Source organism: Corvus kubaryi, unplaced genomic scaffold (assembly GCF_017639235.1).
Source record: "Corvus kubaryi isolate FWS band 111438036 unplaced genomic scaffold, C.kubaryi_AGA036_p1.0 37391, whole genome shotgun sequence".
In the NCBI taxonomy this organism is placed as follows: domain Eukaryota; kingdom Metazoa; phylum Chordata; class Aves; order Passeriformes; family Corvidae; genus Corvus; species Corvus kubaryi.
This window is the reverse complement of record NW_024581130.1, coordinates 8,427,769-8,450,980: the sequence shown is the minus strand read 5'-3', so window position 1 is coordinate 8,450,980 and position 23,212 is coordinate 8,427,769. Positions and strand designations below refer to the sequence as shown.

At 38.0% G+C, this 23,212-nt stretch overlaps 2 long non-coding RNA genes across 3 annotated transcripts in view; one reads left to right on the top strand and one right to left on the bottom strand.

Moving 5' to 3' along the window:
- Positions 1–526, bottom strand: part of LOC121669319 — a 187,901-nt gene extending 187,375 nt beyond the window's left edge. The window contains exon 1 of one of the 2 annotated variants that reach the window (XR_006017711.1): positions 395–526. This is a non-coding gene — a long non-coding RNA (uncharacterized LOC121669319). The remainder of the gene's footprint in view (positions 1–394) is intronic. The other variant, XR_006017710.1, reaches the window with a different exon arrangement.
- LOC121669320 lies at positions 321–21,852 on the top strand. Its single transcript, XR_006017712.1, has 3 exons — positions 321–407; positions 19,184–19,277; positions 20,794–21,852. It is a non-coding gene; the product is annotated as an uncharacterized LOC121669320 (long non-coding RNA).
- Positions 21,853–23,212: the final 1,360 nt, after the last annotated feature.

The following is a 23,212-nucleotide window of genomic DNA, read 5'->3' as shown; positions in this document are numbered from 1 at the left end:
TGGCAAACAGGGCAGCCCCTGTATGTCAGAGGGGAGTGAATATCAGACCACAGAGAAACAGGGGACTCACAGGAGCTGCTGGCTTCCAGGATTTGGGAAGCATGAAAGGGCAGCGTTTTTAAGAACTGCTCAGAGCTGGGAGTTACACAGAGCCATTCCATGAGGTTCCCCAACTGCTGTGGTGGAATGGGATTCATTCTGCTGAACTGGGCCTCTTCCCATGGTCAGCTGGCATTTCCTGGGAAACGCAGACCACTGGGCTGGAACTAAAAGCAGTTAAAAGCAGCAGGACAGGCTGCGTGCTTCACAGGGAAAACAACTTTTCACCATCCATCCAACGACAGAAAGCAAGGACAGCAGAAATCCAAGGACAGGAGGGAAAGGAACATCTTACCTTCTCAGGACAGGTAAAATAGCTTAGGTATCAAATGATGTGGGTTCTTTCTAATGCAGATATCCCAACACTTGTCAGACTCCACGGTGGGTAAACTGCAAAATGCAGAAGAAAGAAACATCCACATTTATTGAGATTTTACAATTAAAACAAACAAAAGCATGGGGAAAATCTCAGACTGTGAAATTCTCTTGTTCTGCCATGTATACTTTAAATACAGCATGCATAGTAGCAAACACATGATAGGAAATATAAGCATATTTTTACCTAGCTACCTACCCACTCATAAATAAAATAAACTTCCTGGTAATTCTGGTATTCTTTATAATAATAGTTTATTATTATAAAACTCTTTATAATTTATTATTAGAAAATTCTTTATAATAATTATTTGCATACGATTCATTAGATACTAATAATTTCCTGCAAAGAATTAAAAAAAAAAAAAAAAAATCCAGGCTTTTGCAGTGAAGTATTGCTTTGACTGAATGTTTACACAATAGGAAAAAAAAAAGAAAAAACAAAAGGGGAAAAAGAAAAAATAGAAAAAATAAGGAGAGTTCATCTGTTCTTAAAATAATGAGAAAGCCATTTTGGCCCAGTTCCAGTTGATAGAAACCTTCATAGCCTTTATTCAGACTAATACATTTTAAAAGTTTAACATCTATTGCTCATCCATGCTTCCCTGTAGTGACGATTTTACTAATTATATCCACTAGGAATGTACAAAGCAGATTGCAGGTGTGCTTCAATCCAATGCAGCTATAGGTGTATATAAATATATCTACATAAAAATATGTGCATATATATTTAAGGTACCATTTTAACTATAGGAATTCCTCCCTTTAGAAGGAAAAGCAGTGAAAGCAGCTGCTGTTATTCAGAGATGAATGAAAATGCATCACTGAGATGTTTTATCAGTGGATGTTTTGGCATCTGTGGATTTTGCATTTTCACAAGGCTTCTTCCTCTCAAGCTGAAGTGGAGAAATCGTGCATTTGCTCAGCAAGGGGTGAGACCGGGAAAAAAAAATCAGGAAATTAAATGGGGAAGGAGAGGGCTTCTCTGTTTTGTAAAGTTTTTATTAGTTGTTTCATCTGCTTCTAATTAAAAATGGGTTCCAAATTAGTTCCAACACCGACTTTTTTTTGGTAACATTCTAACTCACAAAGAAGAAGAAATGTTGCCAGGAACTACAAATGATATGGTTTGTTTAAAAAAACATAGGACCCAAAGGAAACAACTAACACACCAAACTACTTTCTGCAGCTGGTAAATCTGTGCTATTACACAGCAACATTCTCATTGACAAAGTACTGAATATCCCTATTCAAACAGAATAGTTTACAGGCAAGCATATGAATAGTTCCTTTCTTTTTAACTCAAATATCACAAAAATAGAACAACTAAATGCTTAAAATACAGTGTGTGAAAATTCAGAGCACTTCTGAAAAGAAAATATATCCATGACAGAATTAAAACCCTTTTTATTGCTAGAACGTCTCACCTCTAAAACCAAGGATTTCACAACAACAGGATTTCTCACCCTACTAAATTGATAACAAACGCAAATCCCGGTGCAAATGAAAAGAACCAATAAAACTGATATCACTCCTGAAAAGACCTATAAAGTCCTGCTGGGATATGGCTTTGACTTTTTTTATAAATGGGAACTCTAAGCAGCCCATCTCAAAACACTTTTGTTTTGGGACTACACTACAATGCCTTAGTCACTTCTATGTAGTGGACCTCCAATGTAAAATCAGAGCAGTCTTTTCTCCTTAGAATCAAATAAATAGCATTTCTGTAGCTCTTGGAAAAAAGTAATAATTAGACTCATTCAGAGCACACATTTTTTGTATAATAATGCAAAAGAAAAAGAAAAAAATAAAAACAATTCAACAATTCAGTCCACTGGCTATGAGCAGGGGAAAAGGTAGAGAAATAAGTGCCCAATTTCTGTTGACTTTTAACAAAGGCTTGGTGCCTATTTCTACACATGCTTTTGAAAAATGTTTCCTCCAGACAATTTAAAAAATCATACCAAATCAGTCCTGAAATGGGAAATAAATGGCAGCAAAAATGTCTCAAACATTTAATAACACACCTGACCAATGACAATATAGCCATCTCTCAGACAGTGTGAAATATAAAAATGGATACTCAACAACATAATTTCCAGGTCTGGATTCCAAAAATATGTGTATTTATTTTAGAAAGTTGATTCCTTTCCAGTGCATGGCTCAGATTAAATGCCAGGGAAAACTCAAGAACTCAAAGACCTTGTGAACATATGAACAGTTGCACTGCCAGGCATAATTGTTTTCTGATGCATAGCTGGCTGCCATTTAGCACATGCCCTGGTGGAAAAGGTCACTACTTACAAAAAATAAATTCCTCACATCCTCCATTAAAGCAGGCAGCCTGCATACCAGGCAGAACAGCACAGCACCACAACAATGTATTAATACATTATTTCCTGAAGCAGGTCGCCTTCAGTTTCACCAGGCAGAGTTGTTCTTAAAATGTGATGATATTAATTAACCAGAGCATGAATGACAAGAAAAGCAACACCAGAATGAACAGGTTTAAGTTAGTCCTGAAGATTAATCAATCATGCTTTTACTCAATTTCAGTAGTAGCCGATCAAGTAAAAAAGTCAATTTACAAAGTAAGAACCTGTTTCCCTGGATAACTTTGAAAATTGATGGGTTGAAATTAATTGTGATTTTTTTCTATAAAGTGTGACAAGTTTGGGAAGAGGTTATAGGTTTCCTAAAGAGGAAAAGGTGAGCATCTTATTGTCACACAATGGCCTTGGACAAGTGAAAACTCAGTAATAGCTACAACTATAGCTCTTAGACGCTTATCACAAAGGCTTTTGACACAGAGACATAAAATATAAGGTTTGCACGAAAAAAATCTTTACTGAGGACTGGAAGGAAGGTTTTGACCTCATTGAAGCGAGAAGTTATTTACTAAGCAGTCAAGTGGAGGAGAGAGCTCCTAATGAAATAAAGCAGTTACGTATTTACAGAAGGAAAACAACCTGTATTTAATACACAAAGTCACACCACCTTTGCTCTGCAAGGACAGAGCTTGAAGGACTTTGGTATGAAAAATTAATTTTGCCTGTGCCCAAGTCTGCCTGTAATTTCATCAAGCACTTTGTTTTGTCTCAGTTAAGTTGCTATTTATTTATTTGAATTTCTTTGAAAATCTTGCTGTGCTGGAGCCATCATTTAACAGCAGCATGTTACTGTGTGTTTGCTGTTGCACTTAGAATGCTCCAGCCACATGCAGAATTTTTAGGGTTTTCTGCCCAGATCATTCTGTTTACTACAACCCAGAGTTTAGCCCATATCACTGACACTCACACTCTTTCTGTCAGCAGGTAAGTGATTAATTATGTTTATATGTTTAATATGTCTCTTAAATAATCCCAACATCCAGTACAATCTCAGGGTCAAAGGTATATCTGTGCTCTTCTTTTCCACAACATATGCAATAAACTTTTGAGACTCTTCTAAAAAACAAACATAAAATAACTTCTTATAAAACCTATGTAAGAAAGCTTTGAGCTACCATAGTCCCACTTTGGGTTTTCTTCCCCTTTCCTTTTTTTATGTGACCTTTGCTGAAGCCTTCCCAAATTCATTCTCTCTCCACGCTTCTGACACCATGCGATGTTCATTGCTTTCCTTAATGACCAAACAGAGATGAGAAGAATAGCAATGTGCTTAATGTTCAGCAGGAATTCATAACTACACCATCAAGTCAGTCATGACCTTACAAATTTCCATCAGGAGCTCTCTGGGACTAGCAAAAGAATTCATATTCAAATACATTGTCTATTATGTTGTCTCCTTCAAATATTATGCTACCCTTGCTTGGCTGTTAAATTTTACTGTTATTTAAGTAGCAAGTAAAAGACTGTGAAGTTCAATACTGACTCAAAATAGAAGACAAAAGTACCATTATTGCTGGTTTTTGTGGATACAATTTCGTGACACCACAACCTTCAAACACTACATCACAGTTGTTTTATTTGGATATGGCATTTCCGTATGATCAGGACTCTCAATTGCTTCAGTCAAAGCAGAAAATAAGTGAAGATGACAAAGGCCCTCTGTTTTCTTTATGTTTGAGCAGAAGAATCTGGGACAAAGCAGAGCAGTCCTGAGTCCATCAGAATCAGGAGACATCCAAAGAACAGCTCATTTCGGTCACAGCATAGGGGATCTTCCACATCCCTCTTCCCATTACACCAGGACAGTTCCTCTAATCAAGGACTCTTGATTTAGATGTCACTTCCCAACAGCAGCAATGAGTCCCATTCCCCTTCCCTTCTTCCCTTTAAAAATCCTACCAATATACTGCTCCAAGCATTAGTCACTGTATGCATGATGCCTGACAGATTTACTGAATTTGTGAATTAAATCTAGCTGCAAAGAGAAAAGTTGTGATTTACGGACAGATAAATGCACTCTCAATAGCCTATCACTGTAATGAAAATGGAGCAAGAAATTCTGCTCTAAAAACAACCAAACAACAAATACCAGAAAAGAAAAAAATAAAGAGAAAAAAGAGAACAAGAAAAACAGGTACAGCTACACCAGGTCTCATTTCAGCCTCTTCTTCCTTTGAATCTCTTAAATCACTTCACCTGCTCAAAAGCATAACAGGTGGACCAGCAGTCCACCACTTCCACATTGCCTAATGGTTTGTGTCCAACATCCATCCTCCAGAGGAAGATCCCAGCTTATTTCAACCAATTTAACTGTCATGTTTTGTGCTGCAGGGACTGAACCCTTTCTGTCCTTTGCCCCAGGTGACCTTGTGCATATGGTTCAACTTGAAACCTTTTTCCTTCTAAGGTCTTCTGGGCATTTCCTTCATTAAAATGCATCAGTCCTCCTGCCTCCAAGGGAGCAGCTGCCTTTGTTTTGCTTCCCCTAATTCAGTCATCAGGAGCAAAACCTCTGCTTTCTCCACCAGCAGCCAGAGGTGTTTCCTCTCTGTGCATCAGTCCAGTGGGACAGGCAGGTGCCGTGGGGCAATGGCAAAGGGACGTCCCAAAATGTCCCCCTGTGATAAGGGGGCTGCACAGGCCTCGGATGTTTCTACCTCTCCCCATTGTATCTTCAGTGTTTTATGGTATTTGCTCAGAAAGAAATCCTGCTGTGAGTAATCTGCAATTAGGCATGGGTAGTTAAACAAAGCTCCTTCCATGTGAGTGGAGTGGAACTCCCCTGAGCCCATCCTGGCAGAGTAGAGATTATGAAATCCAAGACACGCTCTGACAACTGTAGGCGCAGTACCCTCAGCTGAGGGCAGCGCACGACACGCAGTCACGGTGACCAAAATGTGTCACCAGGGAACTGCCACGCTCACTGCAGGTGTATTGTCTGTCTGCCAGAGGAACTGACTGTCCTCAGGTACCTGTGACAGCCTCTGCCAGGCCTGACCCGGCCTTCACATGACAGGATTTTTTTCCAGCTCTCCAGAGCTTGCAGAGTGAGGGCTGGTGAAATGCATCCCAGGAGCCTTCTGGTGTCCTCTTAGACTAGAGACAACGGGGCTCCTGTGACTGTCACGGACTTTCTTATTCACGAAGAGTTATTTATTCTATTCTCTTTATTCTATTAAGATGAAAAGTAGGTATTTTTGCTAGCTGATACTGCTTTAAAACAATAAAGCATACTCCAAACACCACTCCTCCTCCACCCATCTTCCCATCCCATATCAACTAATTTTTTAAACTTACCTTTTCAAACGTAACATCTTTCTGACGTTTTGGGGAGCTCATTATTGAAATTTTAAGCATTCTCATCTCAGACACCTGTTCTGTTACCTGCTTCTCCTTAGATAATTTTCAACAGGAGACTGAGTTTTCCTTGAAACTACTCTTCAATTACAACTTCAACTGGAAAGTCTGCTCCTAGCATTCTGCAATAAAATTAGGTGTGTGTGGTCTGTAGGCTTCAGACAACTTCTATCAGGATTTTGTTCAAAATACACATAAGACAAAATTGATTCCCTCTTATCAGGCAAAAAGACACCCATCTTCCTCACTCTCTGTGTCCTCTGGATGCTCAGAAAGAAATCCTGCTTTGTTGTGGTAATGCCTCAGGCATTTTCTGTTCCTGTCCCAAATGATTTTAACAGAATAACATGAAGTTTATAAATCCTTTCTATCACAATGACCCATGATTACACATTCATTTTAGTCACAGGACATAAAAAGACCCAAAAACAATAAAACCTTTTCCTTACCAATCTGTAGAGCCTAAAATTTTGCAACAAAAACAAAAAACAAAGTTCAGAAAGTGTTGTTGTTGTTCAGAAAGCTAGGTGACATTATCCTCATTTAGTGCTGGGGAACCCTTTGGGGAATCCCATTATCCCATCAAACTTCTGCCACTATATCATTATTCCATTGTAACAAAACACCCTCATTCACATACTCCAGCCTTTCAAGTGAAAATGCACTGTATTGTACAAAAGACATATCTAGCAAAAAATTTACTATGAAGCAAAGCATTCCTTCTCAAAATATCACTCTTCAGAATCCTCTCTATGAATTCAGTATAGAAGTAAAGAAGACAATTCTAACAAGTGTCCTTTTTCATGACAGATAATTTAGAATTGTTATCAACAGACTTGGTATTTCATTAATGGTCTTCAATGAGGTTTTTTAAACTGCAGTATCATTGTATAAAAAGATTTTATGGAAGATAACCAGGTACTAAATATATCATCCCTTCCATCATTTCATCTTTACAGAAAAGTAACTTGGTTATTTTATCAAATGGGTTTTGTTAGGAGATTTCTGCTGCCCATAAAGTGGTGGTTTTAAAAAATCCAAGCAGAATAAAATTATTTCATTTCAAGAAATAAGAACAAGATAGAATCCTCCTAGAGCAACTGTCTTATTGTTTTCTAAGATACCCTCTTGCAGGCTTTACTTTTAAGTGTGTGTCACCAATTTAAATGTGGAGTTTGCTACTTAAGACTGTGTTACTTCCACTGTGGAAAGAAGAGAAATGGGAGATCACAGAGCAGCAGTCACATAACGCCTAAAAGGCAGGTTACAGTGAGGCACTGCATGGAATTTTTTTCCCTACCATTAGGGCTATCCAGTCAAAAAGCAGCACTGAAAGAACCAAAAAGTTCACAGCACTTCAAAAGCTTCCCTGCAGTGCAAGTGCAGCTTCACAGTAACCACAGAGCAAGCATAAGGTGTGAAGTGGCTCAGTGGGGTGCAGAGGGAAGGCTGAAGGGGAAAGGATGGTAGGGAAGTTGAGAATAGGGGTTTCCCCTTTCCCTCATTATCCAGAAGCTTTGCTGCTATCATGGACCATAGCAGCCATTTCCAGTCCAACTTCTTCCTCAAGGATCCAATGCAGCTGCCCTTACCTCCTTCTCACCTTCCAAATTCCCCACACCTAGTTATGGAAAAATGTGGTTTTAAATCTGGGAAAAAGGATCAAGTTCTGGCACTTTGAATGATACTGACTTAAAAGTATCCAGCAAGATAACTAAGTTCCTGAAGGAAAAAAGTTTCTAGGAGATTTTAGCATCAAATAACACAGAATACATTTTGATTTCTGACTGACATCAAAAAATTACAAAGGCATATCTGGAACCATAGTTTTAAATTTTTTTGAGAAAGTTTTCATTTCAGGTATCACATTTGTTTTATTTCTAACATGAGCAGTGTCCAAAATGCCCAATTTTTGATCTCATTCCACCTCAGGTGCCCTTCAGAGACACTGGAGAAAGGATACAAGGATGGCAGATTGTGATTAAGAGAGCCTAGGTCCTCTCTTAGGTCCTGCCAAAACATAAATGAGTATCCAGTGATTCAAGCTCAGAAAGGCATGATTTTAATGTGTTCAAAACTGATTAAGTTCCACTGTTCGACCTTAAAACAGCTTCCTCACCAGTTTTCATGCATTTCTCATGTTATCAGCAGTTTCCATCAATGAATATCATCCACTTTGCACACTTGAATTTAGCTTCAACCCACATTTGAGGAGAGTGAGCTTTATTATTCTCATACAACAAGCAGGAAGACTGAAGTACAACCACCAATTTGGCCATTTCCTGCACAGTCCTGGAGTCCTTGGGCTGTGCCAAGCAGCACTGGCTGCCAGGAATGCGGCTGGATTCTCTACCTGTTGGCACTGAGAAATGCCAGTCATTCTCAGGGAGAGCATAAAAATCGTCTTCCCACTTCTGTCATTCCAGAAGCTTTTCTAACTCTTCCAAACCAGTTGACAGGAGTGCATTTAGGTGTGAAACTCCTGAAGGGGAAAAGAAAAAGCAAACCCCAGTAGTAGCATATTAAATTTAGTGGTTAAAGAAATTTGAATTTAGGCAAGTGTGACTGAACCACCAAGCACATGTCACATTATCACTTAACTCCTTCCACAAAGTCTGCTTTTACAGTTATGTTTTCTATCACTGAGCAGCAGTTTTACAGTGCACTTGACTTCATGGCACTGCAAACAGATTGAGTTTCTGCACCTTAACTGTGAAATGGTGCTGATCCAGTGATGTATTACTCAAAATGTGCAGCCTGCTGAGGCAATCAGCAGGGAACCTGTACTTTTTAAATTAGGGGGTTTTTCAGCTTGTCAAGATTGACAGTGTTGACACCTTATAACTGGGGTTAGACCTGGTGTATTTTACTAACAAAATGAATGTTACTTTCAGAATCAATGCTACGATGGCAGCTTGAGCCTGAGGCATCCAGTCACCTTCTCCTGTGCCCTACATTAATTCCCTCCCTTAATTAACTACAGAGATTTGGTAACACTACAGATTTGGGGTTTGATTTACGTATTTCCATCACTGATATGCATTAACGAAATGGTCCCTTAGGAAATAAACAGAAAGTAACTGATAAATACGATACAAAATCAAATACATTCAAACAGTCAGAACTTTTTAAGTAAGGAAGCACCCAAGCTTCAATTCAGTCACTTCATAACTCTGAACAATAATTACTGCCCTTCGTTAATTTTCATTGCCAGATCATCCCAAGCACTGGATGCTGTTTAACTCACATAAACTTACAGCTATTCAATATCCAAGTTCCTTAGAAAGATTTGGAAGATCACTGGCTGCTCAAGGAACACAATCAACAAGAGAACTGCCCCATCTACCCTATCTGGAAAGCAGTAAACCCTTGTGACTTAGAAGAGCACTTGTGGAGGCACCAAAAAAAAAAAAAAAGCTTTAGAGCATGATCCACTTGTTACAAAAAGAATTTAACTTTAGCTCTTCCTTGAGCTTTTATTTTCTCCCCTCTCCATCTTCCATGGTAGTCCATGGGCTAGAACAGGGTGAGGGCAAGGTGTTGCATGAAATTATTGGGGGTTTTTTGGACACAGATGATTTATCTTGCTCTCATTCATAGAGAAATGACATTAGAAGGTCATGCCACAACTTGTTCCCAGGCTGAGAATAGCTATAGGTGGGGTGTTTTCCTGCTTTCCTCAGAAATGCAAAGCACAGCAAGCCCACAAGGCTTATTTGGGCTTCCTTAGATCCCTAGTGGGGTCTGCCAGATACTCAGAAGATAAATCTTCCAAAATCCAGAATATTCTGTTTGGATTTGTACCCTGTATCTGTTACAAATTTATAAACACACTCTTTGGAGGAATTAAAAGTTTGAATGTATTTTGGGACCTCAAACATAATCAAAAAGTTCTGAAATGCCTCTCCTATCCCTGTCACTGGAAGCAAATCAAAGAGTTCTGTCCAACCTTCTGCTGCAAGACATTCTGTGCTGAAATAAGGGATGGGGGTGTGGAATAATCAAGAGAGATGGATCTTAATTTAAATGTAAACAATGGAAGTACATATATTATACATACACCTACTTGGAGCAAGAATGAAAACCCATTTGTAAAACCCAAATCCAGCTTGTCAGATAGAGATGGAGCAGCTCTTTCAATCACTCTGTCTCCCAGACAGAATGACAGGGTGGCAGGAAGAAACGATTCCTGCAGTATGACTACAGAAATAATGAATAATCTGCTCCAAATTGGGTTTTTCGCATTATTTATACTCAATACACTGTCTTTGTAAGGATGATTAGTGCACCATCTGCCTTGACCACAAACAAGCAACCTCCTGATTAAAATCTCATTTCTTTTAAACAGAGAATATGAACCCACTATTCTTTCTGGACATGCAGACATCCAGTCTCCTAATTAATCTACATCAGTCATTAGATATAGATAGCCTGGCCAGACCTCAAGTTATTTAAATGCATCACTGAGCTAAAATATAATCGAGCCAAACCACAAATATGAAGTTCCTTATCCTCTGCAATGCTCTGTGCAGGATTCTGTGTCTCATTAGGGCAGAGCGTCAAAATTAATCAGGAGCTCTGAAGCGAGCTTCTAATTTTTATCACCACAAGCCTATGACTAATCCTGGAATTCATCTGATAAATGGGAATGTCTGCCTCAAATCTGCCACCCCATCTTCTTCAGCAGAGACCTCTTCAGCAGAGACTCAACAGCACCTCAGGTGCAATTTGTCAAACATTAGGATCACAAAGGGACACAAATGAGTTGCTGCCTAAACAGGACTTCCTGTTTTGAGAGAAAACAAAGAAAATAGGAGTGATACATCCAGAAACAAACTACATGCTTTTGATGCCTAAATTAGATTAATTTCAGGATCTTGGCACACAATACTCTTGCAAAGGACTGAGGTTACAGGAAATTCACCATTTCTATTAAACCTGTAAGGAACAGTACTAAAAAACATTGAAGTTAGCAAAATTTACATTCATTCAAAGTTTTCAGTTATAATTAACAACCATGTCCCTGTCCTTACCCATTCATTATTTTGTCTTCATTTTGTATCTTCATTCTGCTCTGCTCCAACATTTACAGGTGCTTGAATCAAAATCATCATGACAAAAGTGTCTGTCCAGCCCAGGGTCAGTGTATTTGATGCAACAGCCATTAAAAGCGCACACACACACACACACTCACTCATCACCATCTTTATTTTTGCAGCACAAATTAGGGGCAGTTTTTGTCCAACAACTCACATGTGAACTACTTTGAGATTTTCTGTCCTGAAAAAAACACACATTTGTCATTACTGTATTCATAAACTAGTAAAAATACAAAACCACTCTATAGATCTATATGATAAATGAAAACAGTCTTTAAGGGAAATGTAGAAATATTGTATTTCCTTAGGGGTCTCCAAAGCATTTGACAAACATTTATTAAATTTCAGATTCTCTCTGTAGGTAAGCTTCATTTGCAGAGTATTTACAAACTGATCATCCAAGGCATAAACAAAGGCAAATCGCTCAGTTTTGAATTCAGAGAGTTTAAGAATCATGTGCTGAGATTTGTCTGCTATTGGAAACCTCCTTCACCTGTCAGCAAGAGAAAGCCTAATAAATTTATAGCCTTATAGACTAACTCATGTTGGAAGAACCTCTGGTTCACCCACAGGATGGGTACATTTCTGCCTAAGACTTTCCTCCTCTCACGGATTTTATATAAACTATTCTGTGTTTTCATTACACACTTCTTCTCTGCTTACACATTAAGTTCTCATTAAAAGAATTTTAAGCATTAATATATTCCAGGCAAAATACACAGTTGACATAATTGCAAATTATAACAGCTTTTAATGCTGGCACTCAAGAGAATTTCTGAAAGCATCAGGGTAAATTACACAACGATATAACATTTATAAAACAATAACATAAAAGCCTTCCTTTCTTTCCCCTTTCCCGAGTGTTAGGACATCCAGCTCTGGTTAACATGCACACTGGCACTCAGAGACCAAGGTGATGCTGGAGGAAGTGGGAGCATGAATAAAGAAAGAGAAATTGCCTGTTTCATGGAGGAAGAATGAAATCTTATACTTGCTTTCATTTTTAACTCGAAACAAAACCACGCTGATAAAAGAACTTTGAATTTACAGTAGAACAGAACACAAAATGGCTCGAGGTGCTGTGTTGATTTTCTCTCCAGAGTAGCAGTGTGAGCACAGGGCATCACAGTGGCTGCTTAGAACATTATGAACAACAGAAATCCTGCCCGTGGAATTGTGTATCACTGGGAATAATGATTGAAAAACAAATCATAGCTACATCAACTGAACAATTTACCACATTCTGGTAGACAAATGCAGGTACATTTGGCTAAGATTTGTGGCCTAATGTGGACAAAAATTGGTATCATCATTCAGAATATGTTTTATTTCATTGCTGACTTGCTGTGAAACCTTTGGCACGTCAGTTAATATCCATGTCCGTTCTCTTTCCATCCTTGACTGGCTAAGAACATAAGGAAGAAATGCTTCCTGGGGAGGAAGGACCTAAAGCAATGAAATGGAGACTTATCTTAACTCAAATCTACATGCTCTATTAAAATAAAAATCAACAATATAGTTATCATTATCATCATTGGATAGTTATCTTTAGACCTAAACAGGAAAACTTTAATAGAACTAGCCTAAAAGAAATACAGTTTCTATTGCATTTCTATTTTCCATTTCTCCTCTATTTTATAATAAAATTGGGAGCTGTACTCAGTGTCAAGCTCCCAAGTTTCATGTTTCAAGACACTCTTTTCTTATTTATAAATTTCCCTTTATAGGAAGGAAATACTGTAAGAATAACTCTCCTCCATCCTTAAAAAAATTATTGTAGAACTTGCCTTTGTGAAGAACATTTTGCAACTTTTACTTTCCCAGCTGAAAGAAGTTCTCGAAATATCTTGAATATTTAGAAGTTTCCATCCCTTTTTCATCTTTAGCTACATTTTTGGCCAGACCTACATATTCTACCACTGGCTATTTGTCTGCATCTGCAAAGCAACATTTTCTCATTCTGCTTTAAAAATTACTGTAGCATCTGATAATGCAGCCTATATAGTCCTCTCAGGAAAGGAAGGTGATTTTTTGCAAATCAAAAAGCTGCAGTATAAATTCCATCATATCACATGGCACACGTAAATAAGATGAAGAAACCTAATCCTGAGTCAAGAAAAATGCTATTACACTATCTACACCTTTTTGGATGCGCACAAAAAATACCAGACTTGTAATTTGTTTTTTCTGCTCACAAAGCTACTGGTTTCAGGCTCCTTTCTAGAAGCAAGGGTGTTTAAGGCATTTGCTTCTCCTGTTTCTGAATTAGGATAACGTGGAGAGAAAATTACTGTTTAGAAAGAACAGTTTATTCCAATTGTCAGCAATATATTGATGATATATTTATAGTTTTTTATCAGAGAGATCCTTAAGGTCCCTTCTAACCCAGTCCATTCTATTATTGTATTAAATCAGACAAATTTGAGCTTTAACTTCCCCTACAGTAATGAGAATTCAGTGAAGCAAATAAAAGCAGTCAGTACACGAACCACACAACCATTATTTACATAAATGTGAAACAGCATCAAAGAACTTAAATTTAAGAGAATTACACATGCACTCAGCATTTCCCTTTACAACCTGCTAAAACTGGAAATAAAAATCAAGATCCCTAAGTCCTTAACTACTGCTTTAATTGTAAGACTGAGCTCTCTAACAAAACAAGCGTGGAGGACAGCAGAAAATAAGTTTTTATTTGTACTAGATGAAGTATTAGAAGTTTTATTTGTACTAGATGAGCTATTAAACCCCAAGTATTAGATGTATTTCAAGGATTCCAATATACAGTGAGAACTGTGTCCTTAGCCGAGGGCTTCAAAGTTTTATGAATATTTCTAAAGCACTTTGTGTCATTTTATGAATTATTACTCAAGTCAAATAAAACATAATCCTATTAACAAACAGTCTCTGCTGGAGACAGATGCATCAGCTCCCAGGAGAAAGAAAACCAGCAGTCACTAAATAATAATAACCAATGAAAAGATAAATTCAAGCACATGCGCCGTGTTTGGGGAGCGCCAAACACAAGATTTTGTTTCATTTATTTATTTCCAGTCCCACTTGGAAATCAATTCTCTGTTCACATGAGGACAGTGCAATGTAATGTTTGAGGTGCTGGACAGCTTGTCCCCATTATTGTTCCATTTTAGCAGACAAGATTTATTTGCCACAGAAGAGGAAGACAACCCATTCCTCCGCTGCATCTTCCAAAGGAACAACTCTGATCTGACCTACCAGGATATTTCTCACACGCCAGTGTTCCATGGAAAAGAACCTTCAGCAAATTTGAGGCACAACCCTCTTTCCATTCCATGTACAGACTCACTAGAACTGTGACACACCAATTTGGATAGGGGCACATCATTATAATAGAACAAGTTTAACACTACCGTTACTCAATATTTTTCTAAGAAAATAAAATTTTTGAACACAGCATTAGAAGCATTGATGGTAGAACTATGCAGAAAATAATATTTTTAGCTAAAAACTCCATCCCTCTTCGTGAATAATAAGCTATTGTTCAGCGCAGCACAGGTGCTGCTTCAGTCAGGTTACAGACACATAAATCTTGAAAGAAAATTAAAAAACCTCTGCACACTTCAGTTACTTTGAGAAGCCAAAGGGAGGAGAGAGAACACCAGCAAGCTGAAACAATTCCCCCTGACCTCTCTTAACAAGAGAAATTTGCTCTTCAACTGGTTTAATCAAAATGTCCTATCATTTCCCTGAAGAGTTCTCTCTTGCTGCTTCAGCAGAATTTCCATTCTCCCTTTGCCCTTCAACACGAAGCTGTCTCACAGGAGACCACAGCCACTTCTGTACTTTATCACCATCAAAATACCCAGAAGGTTTGTTTTCCAGACCTTTGAAGGTTTTCCTGTCTGTTAAATTAGAAAATGATGCAGCACTCTCATCCTCAAGTATATTTTAAGCTCACAGAAAGCACAGGCCCCAGGTGAGCAGCTCCTTTTCCAGAGGAGTAAGGACTTACAGAATTAGATAAAACTTAACAGGTAAGCAAGAATTTGCAGGATTTGAGAAACTTCTGAAGTTTTAACACATAGATAAATACTGACAAAACAGAGATGAAACTCAACCTACTATATTAAAAAAAAAATCACTAGCAGTAGAACCATCAAGACATACAAGGACAGCAAATATTATCTAAGTGAAACTATTGCAGTAAAGGGCAAGATGAAATGTTTTCATTACATGTGAATGGGTGCCCTAATATTTTTATTCAACATTTTAATATATTGATTAATATCTGTCATAAGAACCAAATTTGCAACTGATTTTCCAGATTATCCATGTGAAATCTTGCATAAACTTGCAACACATCTAATGCTTTGCCCATTTCACCTAAGCAACACCCAGAGAATTCAAATTTATCTCATGTAATATGGGGCACATAAAAAAAGTCCTAAAGGCATTAAGCACCCATTTTAAATGGTTTGTATTTTTATTAATTTTGGAGACTGTATTTTATGCAAATATCTCATTTTCAATTTACAAATCTATTACAACAGCAGAGAGCCTCTAAAAGGCAGCATGGAAGTTCAGAAACACAGAACTCAGATCAAAGATAGCACAACTTTTAAAACTCATTTTCTGGGCCCTGAAGATTTCAGCATATGAACAAATGCATATTTTCAAGGGAATGGGTATCAAAAATAACTCTCACACTGTACAACTTCTTTAAAACCACGTCTTAGACTTTTCTCTAATACTATATTAGGGCTAGGAGAGGGCAAAGAGACCTGTTCTAGTTGAAGAACAGTCCCACTGAAGGAAAGTTCAATCTCTTTTCCCCACTGTCAATCTTTTGAAAGGATTTTTTTCCCCTCTTCTAAGTCAAACATGTTCCCTTCAACTCCTTCCAGTAACAAGTCAAACCCAGTGGCTTCTTAAATGAAACCTACTGAACAAGTATTACAGAGATAGAGCTTATGAAAAGAAATGACAAGGCTTTTCCTGCTACTCTATTTTGGCCTAGAATTGCGGGGGGGAGAATATTCTGCTTTATTAGCATCTCTGAGAATGCCTATTTTTCATATTGTTAATGTTCTAAAATACAGAAGGCACTTGAGGCTGCAGATGTTCCTCTCTAAAATGCAGAGAGTCCATAAAATCTGTCTGTAAATAACAAGGAAGGAATTAGGAAACATTTCAGTGTGGAAGAACTGAGCCCCCAGACTGGCAGGGATCCCCCTTTCTCTTCCAGCACCCTTTTTTCCCTGCCATCCAGCTCCATCTTCACATGGATCAGGAACCATCAGGAGCAGCCTTGTGCCAGGAGATTTTTTAAGTGTAGGTTGTCTGGCCTGACATTGTAACTGTTTGAATTTCTTTAAACACAAAGTGCAGTGGAAAACCTCCAGCATAATACATTTTCATATTGGTATCTGACAGCACTGCATTAAAAAATATTGCAGTATTTAGATGTTCTTCACAGCTATTTAATTAAAGCCAATGGTAAGCGTGCCAATAGGTTTTTACATTGCAACATTAATATTTAGTTCCTGAGCTCTAGGATCTTACATTAATTTATTGTAGAGGAGTAAGAAGACTAAAAATTGTATCAAGATATTAGACCAGGTTGTAGGATCTTGTTTTCCTTCATCCTTGTGCATTCTACAAGATCACTGTGGCTCCATAGCGGTAAAAGAAATGTTTGTTCATTTAAATATCTGGCAAATTGGAGGGAATTATCACACAAAATGGATTATACAATTAATTTTGGATTTTTCACAGGAATTGTAAGTTTATGTATATCAGAATTATTGTAGAACTTGTATTCCTTATTCTTTTAGTTCAGAAATCTCTGAAAAATACTATCCTGAAGCTAATTAAGTAAAAACTGAGTGAAAAGAAACACTCAAGAGGGTCACAATTATAACACTAAGGCAGAGTAAATCACAGAAGATTCCTACACTTTCCAATGTCCACCTGAAAATTAAACATTAACAGGCCACTACTTGACATTAGAAGCTGCACACCTGGATAATTAGCCACAAAAACTGAATAGCAGAGAAACTTTAAATGCTTATAAATTTTATAAATGTTACATTTATATTAATACAGAAGTCTATATTAATTTTAAATAAAGAAATATGGAAAAAGAAAGACCCTTTAGAGTGGCCAGCCAACACTTTGAGTACGTTTCTCAGAGATTGTGGAGTTAAAAAATCATGTCAAATACAGGAGAGTATTCAAGGAATAGTTTGCTGTATCCCTGAACTGAACACTTGACACATTCCTGCTGCAGGGAGGCAGCAATTTTCCTTGCTGCTAAAGTGTATTTTCCTGTAAATGAGTGTTGTAAATGTTCCGAGCTCTTTCAAGCTGACTGTACTTATCTAAATTAGCATCATGTAAGTCAGGAGAAATAAGGAAGGAGTGGCCTTAAAAAGAACTGCAACCAGTAAACTTCTAATGGCAAAAATTCAGAGGGCAGCTGTTGATCAGAGGAAAAGAGAGTAAGGAATCACATTATCTGGTGCAAATACTTTGTCCTTTCTTTAATGAACACCTAGAGTAGCTTTCACTATTTCTGCAGATAACTTCAAGAGTTCCTCAGCTTCTCTTGATTTCAGTTCTCATTTCTAACACAGAAATCTGTACCAGGCTGATATTTTCAGGGAAATTATGAATTTCAAGGGTTGCTGTTCCAGCTTCCTAAAGAACCTGCATTTCTGAAGCAATAATTTAGTTCATTTACCACTAGCAATAACAATACCTGATCACACTCACAAACCTGACATGAAAATGACGACATTTGTCCTGTAATTAATGGTGGATGCCAAACAGGAGCCTCAAGCATTTGCAGAACCAAAACCATGTTCAAATAAATGGGCCAGACGACATGCTATTAAAAAAAAAAGCAGCAAAGGTGACTCCAAAGATATAAAAATATTCAAGTGTTTGTACAGAGGGAGAGTCACAGCCACATCCTGATCCCCTCACTCTTATTCCATCCAAAATTTTGATATTGCTGCACCTTGGTGAGATTATGCAATGGTTTCTTCCCTCATTTAGTATCTTTTTTTTGATGCTTCATCATCAGTTTTGCTTTCCCAAGGACAAGATTGGATTCATTTTCTCTTGTAAAGCAGGAGATTTCTGTTTGGGCCACAGTCACTAAAAATCCCTTTTTTTTTTTTTCCTTAAAATCACTTGGATTAATAACAGTGCTGCCACTTTTGACTCTTCCCTCATCTTTGCCCCTCTCATGCATCAAATCCTGGTGATGACTTTTTGCATGCTCTTGGAGGATGCATTTCCATTGCAAATATGAATGTCACTTGTAGTTGCAACGAAACCCATCCAGCTTTAAATTAGCCAGGACTGATACCTGACCTCCAATATCCTTGGCATCTTCTTTGTGTAGATAAAAATTACACAGAACCTGCATAACTTGTGCCACGTTCCACAATAGGTATCACACCAGGACACTACACATTCCAACTTTTTCGTATCACTGGTCATATCATGTTGTCTCTGGAAGGAGTATAAGGGAAGAAGTAGTGCAAAATGTGGTAAATTTCCATACTCATTCTTTGCTAACTATTTGCAAGTCCCAGGTAACCAGGTGAAAATGCAAAATATGCAATCAGTTGCTTTTTTTGTTTGTTTGTTTTTTTGGATTTTTTTTTGGAAATGTGAAAAGGCAGTAAGGGAATTACATTGATACTGTATTCAACCTTGCCAAGGTTAGGTAAATGTTATCTAATGCAGGTGGAAAAGCATTTTCTTCTGTGTAAAGTGCTGGGTTACTGTCCACTTCAGGAAACATCAACCTGCTTGGGAGGTGGGGGAGGCAAACTCCCAGAACTCAAGCAGTCTTCATCATTTTCGTTCCAGTCTCTGGCAGCGTTAATTACCGAGTAACCTCATCCCAGATCTGTGACATTAGTGACAAAGATCTCACCAGCTCAGCAGGCCATGAGCCAAACAGGTATGGAAATGGATTCCTACTCTCTGTGTCTTCCTCAGTGCATCTTTCCTGTGCCTGATATCCCTGGGTGTATTTAAAAACAAGAGCTCTTGTTCTTCAGCAAATGAGATTGTGTACAGAAACATGTGTTGCACAAAATCTACTGACTCTAATACTTCCGGTTTTCTCCTTTTGTCTTATAAATAACTGCAAACAGAGGGAAATAAATTCTCTTTCCTTCTTCTAAGAGCTTTTTTTGCCTGTGTACAACAGATGTTGTTTCCACAAATTAGTTTCTAATTTCTTTCATAACTCAGTCAGAACAACCCTTCAATTCATAGTCAGGGAATAGATTTAGTGCTGCACATAATTCTTGTAATTATGTAAGAAAACTGCACTTTGCTAGGTGAAAACCTTGGCTATCAATCACTGGGTCTAGTGTATGGGCAACTTAATCTTCTGTTATACCAGCTGTGCAACAAGCTCAGGATTCCTTGAATTTCCACAGTGGGAAGGATAAATGATTCCTGGGGTAGGGAATGGATAAGGAGACAGCAAAGGGGCCAGCTCCAGTGTTGGACTGCAATATATGGAGTCATTAAGAATGCCACTCACACCTCCTCCCTCTCAGCAATCTGCAAACCCAGCATTATTTAAATGTTTTCCAGTCATCAAAATGCAGTTAGCCACAATAAAGCAAATAAAATTCCTCCCCTTAAAAAAAAAAAAATTAAAATCTAATAGAAAATTGAATAAAACTGCTTGCCTGGCTCAGGTGAGCCACATGGACACCTGGCGGATCCTGAACTTTGAAGTTCAGCACAAAAACTGCAAATGTCACATAAAAATTGGCAGAGAGTTATGCTGTGCAAGACACTGTTCATGAAGTTGTAGCACTAGGAACAAAATTATTTTGAATAGCTTGCTGCTTTCTTGGGTTTTTTTATAAGAATATGATTTACTTGTTAAATGAAAATTGATTTTCATTTTTATTTAAAAGCTGTTCCATTGCCAGCCACTAAAGCTGAAGTTGCTGACATATTAACATGTGTAGAATACAGAGCACACTGTAATTTCTCCAGGAGGTCACATCCAGGTACCTGAAGGCAAGTGAAACTCCAGGGGTTACTGAAAGGGTTTTAAAGGAACTGATTAGGCAGCCCTGCTTCCCCCATGAAACAGGCTTACTGCATGCCTTTAGTAATCCAGCTGGAATCATTATGCAGTCTCAGGATACACTTAATGCAACTTTCATACAAAAATGCTGCAGGGATAAAGGGATTAGAATTTCTGAGAGAATGAGTACTTCAGAGGAAGTAGCACAATAAAGTCATCATAAAGTGGTAGGGTTGTCTCTCCCTTCCTTGTCTTCTTTTATTGTTTTAAGTGGGGAATGGGGTGACAAAGTGGTTTTTCCAAGTCCTCTGTGTGTGAAACTTTTTTGGTTTGGGGTTTTTTTTGGGTGTTTTTGTGCGTGGGGGGGTTTTTTGGTTTGTTTGTTTTTTTAAAATATACTTCCCCAAATTCTTTACTCTAGGCAGTGGAGGTGATCATTTCCCTCTAACCAGTAAAGGTGAGACATACTTGAGTGCTTGATTCAATGGTGCCCAGTGACAAGACAAGAGGCAATAGGCACCACTTAAAAGGCAGGAATTTTCATCTGAATGCAAGAAAAGACATTTTTACCATGGGGGTAGCCAAACACTGAAGCAGGATGCCCAGAGTGGTTGCTGACTCTCCATCCTTGGAGACTGGATACAGTCCTGGACAAATTTGAGTAAGGGGTGGACTAAAAAATTCTGTGATTCTTCTTTGCTTTGAGAAAAAAAAGAAACAAGAAAAGATAAAGATCCTTCCATACACTGTCCTTCCTACCTTGTCAGGAAAAAAACCCAAGCAGACACATCCTTTGGCTCATCTTCAGACTCAGAAAAAACACGACTGAATAAAACTCCTCAAACTCCCACTTGATACAAGAGGAGGGAAGAAATTCAGGAAAACACTGTACTTTTGGTTATATCAAACCCCTCACGTCTCAATCCTAAACTGCATCTAGACTATATGCACATAATCTCCTCTAAATTGTTGAGCCAACAGGTAAGAACTGAAGAAAAATCTCCAAGTAGAATCCAGCGAATTAAACCTAATTAATGTTTACCAGAGAAAAATGGACACAAGGGTCAAGCAGAAGAATTCAAGTGACTGAAAGCCCAAAGGTTTAGTAAATATCCTTATATTTTCAGTTTTATAAAAAAAAGGTTAACTTGGACTGAACCTAAGTTTGCAGAAGCAGATTCTGATTCACTCCCTTGACCTCCCCCATATTAGAAATTTTATGATCAAATATTGTCAACTCTTACTCAGCAAGAGACAGCATTTCTAAAATTTCTTATAGAGTATGTACATTAGAACGCAATTATTCTGTGCTTTTGGCTCTTTTTTCTTTCTAGTGGTGAACTAGCTTCTCTTTCTCAACTCTGTTCATTAAACATTCAAAAAACCCCCAACAAACAGAAAGGGGAATTAAATAAAACTTGCGCTTCACGTTATGACCCTGAAGTCATAAATGGTGAAGTGTCAGTAACTTTAATAAGTCTGCTGCCAGTATTTTTTTCACCTTAATGATTCACTAAATATTATGCTAATGTTATGTCAAAGACCCCAAAACACAGGAGAGGGATTCTGGGTGTAGCTAGGCAGAGAAGCATGTTTAAAAATCCACGTAACAGGGGAGGCCTCACAAATGGCAAGATGTCCTTGCTAAGCCTCTGCCACAGTCTATGGGCATGACTGGATTTTTGTAGTGTTAACCTAAAAGGGAAAATTATCTCACAACTATCAGCAAGATTAAATAAACAATGCAGAGATGGAGACACTTTAGATGTGTAGGGAAAGTAAAAAGCCTGCTCCTGTGAACACCATTGAAAACCTGCTATAATTTGAAGGCAGTATGTGGTTTAGAAATACCAGATTCAAACAAAATCTCAGAAGCACCCAGAAATGCAATTTATCTTTATTGACAAGATAAAGAATCCTCAAGGAGAGATCAGAGGTGACAACCCACTCTTACAAAATTTACCATACTCTCCCAGGTATCAATACTTAAAACACAAAAGACAGGATTTCACTGTTGGCTGTTAGACTTTGTTTTACCACTGAAAACTAAAGCACAAAAAAAAGATTTCACCAGGGAAATTCCCTGCTGCCCCTGCCCCGGTATTTTGGGATTTTTCAGCTACTACACAGAGGAAGGCAATGCTCCCTCTTGCTCTCATACTTACTTTGTTGCTTTTTTTCTTAAATAAATGTCTGTAATAAGGAGGAAGGTTGGAATTAAGGAGGAAAAAACAAAAGCAGACAAGTTCTACATGAAAACCACACCATGTGTGCACTTTGCTCACACAGGTTCCACTTCTGTATTTTGAAAGCTGAAGGAACAAGAGGGTTTGAGTCAAAGTCCAGGAGCAAGAGATGGCTTTGCACAGCAAAAAGTATTTCATTCCAGCCACTGAATGAGGTGCTAAGCAAGAATCACTCTTGTCTTCTCAGTCCCCTGCCCTCCCTGACTTTATACTCGGAAAAAGAATCCTCCATGAAATAACATTTATACTGTAATCAACCTAGTTTCAGTCAGGATGAAATTTAGTCTGCTGTTTGTTTCCCCATGGGCACTCTGTTTTTCCATTTAATTAATGACTATCTATATCTACAGATTTCCAGAAGTCTGATTACATGATTGTTCAGAAAAAGTACAACTTAAAAAACAGGGCACAATCTTTGAGTTTTCAAAATAGCTCTCATAAGACCCAAACCATTCAGTATCTGATAGCAATGTAATGAATAAAATCCGTCTTTTTAATTACTGTTGACATACTAGGACTTATAAAATGGAATGATAATGGAACACTTGGATATGCAAAGGGTTTATAAAGCAACAGAGGAATGACTTACCAAGG